This window comes from Sceloporus occidentalis, unplaced genomic scaffold (assembly GCF_023333645.1).
Source record: "Sceloporus occidentalis isolate IW3139 unplaced genomic scaffold, rSceOcc1.0.p SCAF_16, whole genome shotgun sequence".
NCBI lineage: Eukaryota > Metazoa > Chordata > Lepidosauria > Squamata > Phrynosomatidae > Sceloporus > Sceloporus occidentalis.
Genome location: NW_028316996.1, coordinates 14,308,154 through 14,310,363, shown reverse-complemented (window position 1 = coordinate 14,310,363; position 2,210 = coordinate 14,308,154).

Sequence of the window (2,210 nt, the reverse complement as noted above, 5' to 3'; positions counted from 1 at the left end):
CTGGTGTAGGCTAAGTAAATGGACTATTAGCATTCACTTCATCTTCTAAATGAGTTTGTGCTCTTAAATACAGAAACGTTCTCACCCAAGATTTATCTCTGCCTCATCACATTTGATATATTTTATAAATATAATTTTGTGTAAATACTGTATACACCCAAAAAAATTAAAATGAGAGAAAATTGAGTTTTCATATTTGCCAAATTTTATTTAGTCACTGTTATACAACGTAACGACTTTTAGTGATCTTTTAGTGACCATAATAACTTCAAGTATCTGTTTTAGTTTGTGAGTTGCTGTTCTCACAGATTCATTGATGTTCAAGAAGAGTTACCATGTCAGCCATGTTTTACTGGGCTGTAAAATCTTTATTAAGTTATTGATTTCCTTCGTACATTATACATACTGTAGAGAAGCACTAGATAGGTGTGTATCGGCAGCATGTAAAAATGCGATGTGTCACTGAAAACACAGCTAATATGGCAACCCTATGTTCAAGCCTTATACCTTCCTATTTGACTGCATGTAAACAATGCTAACTTTTAGGAGAAAATAGACACACATAATGCTCTCTGGTTTACTGTATATATGGTCTATTCTAGTGCAATTGTTCTCACTTATGTTTTGAGAACATACATCATGCACTGGGTAATTTTTATAAAGCAACGTGGAACACTGGTCCACGTAACCCAAGAGAATGTGAATAAGGAGCAATCACATAAAACCCATAGATGATTGCTTCAAATCTGCCTTTAAACCAATTTTGTCATATTTATTCTATAAAAGTGCTGTTCTTACTATCTTGCACAACATAATTGTTTCATAAATAATGTAGCAATAGAAAGGTTGGCCCCTTTGAACATCAAAACCATGTACAGAAATCATTATTTTATCATGCTTTTTTAAACATTCTCAGGTCCAGATTAATTTCACCCCATAGTCATGAGGCACAAGACCAGAGCCTATATTACCAAACAACAAATTGTGCTTCTTGTTAACAATGTTAATTTGTATGTGCTTAAACTAAATAATGAGTAAGAAATGTATACTTCTAAATAATTTTGCTTAACATGTGAAAGTACATTTACGCCATCTTTATGTTGTCACTTTTTATAATACTTACCAGGTCTTTCAAAAAATTTCATTTAGGCATGTTGGATAACTTAAGATATTTTATGGATAGAGATCCACTTTTAAATAATTATGGTCATACGTTATATAATTGTAATATTTTAATAAGGTTATCCAATTACATTTTTACTTGTAAATAGGAATGACATATTAAATATTTCTTTAAAAAGACATAATAACATACAATAAATTTGTTATATCTTGTGTTTGTTCTGCCCAGCAGTTCACCTATATAACTGCCCTGAGTAAGTGCTTAACTTATCTGATCCAGATGATAGGAAGCTTAGCCTATTGAATGCCACGGGCTTTGCTTGGTCTGTGCTGTTGGCACTCAAGAGGTTAAATAACCCATTAACACGATTCAAAGGTACCTGTAACTCTATGCTTCTCAGGCTTTATTCATGTGAATTAAGGTAGGGGTCATTAGTTAATAATTCAAACATTCATCAATGTTTCATTTACAATAAAAATACAGTTTAAATGTTGAGAATCCTCACTGTGCTTTTTACAACACAAATGGGCAATTTGATATTTTTTTCTTTGTTTTGTTTTTTTTTCAAATAATATACACTAAAACAAGCCATGGACCTATGTAAATACAGTTTATATGCTAATATTCTAAGCTACTTTACTGTTTACCTTACAATTAAAAATGGCAACCCTGCTGATTTATTATTTCTTCTCGTAGTGCATTAAAAATAATAATAATATAAACTATCTTCAAAAATGTGCTTCATAAGCTTCTATTTTGAGTAACCTTACATTCCTCGATTAAAACATTTATTACCAAGCTATGGCATGCCTGTTTAATAAAATACTGTATATATTTGGTATGGTTCTTTAGCTTAACAGTTTTGGTCTAATTAAGATTTAATTAGAGCAATTAATATAAGGATGGTCTGTTCTAATAATGATATATATATAAAATTAAAAAGGAATGACAATTTATGATAATTTGTACAGTAAGTAAAAAGTTTCATCACAGTTTTTGTAGCTTGCATGAGTTCATACTGAAAATAAATCTTTCACATGTTCTTAATTGTTTTCTTAATACTGTTGTGCCCTTGGATATTACAGTT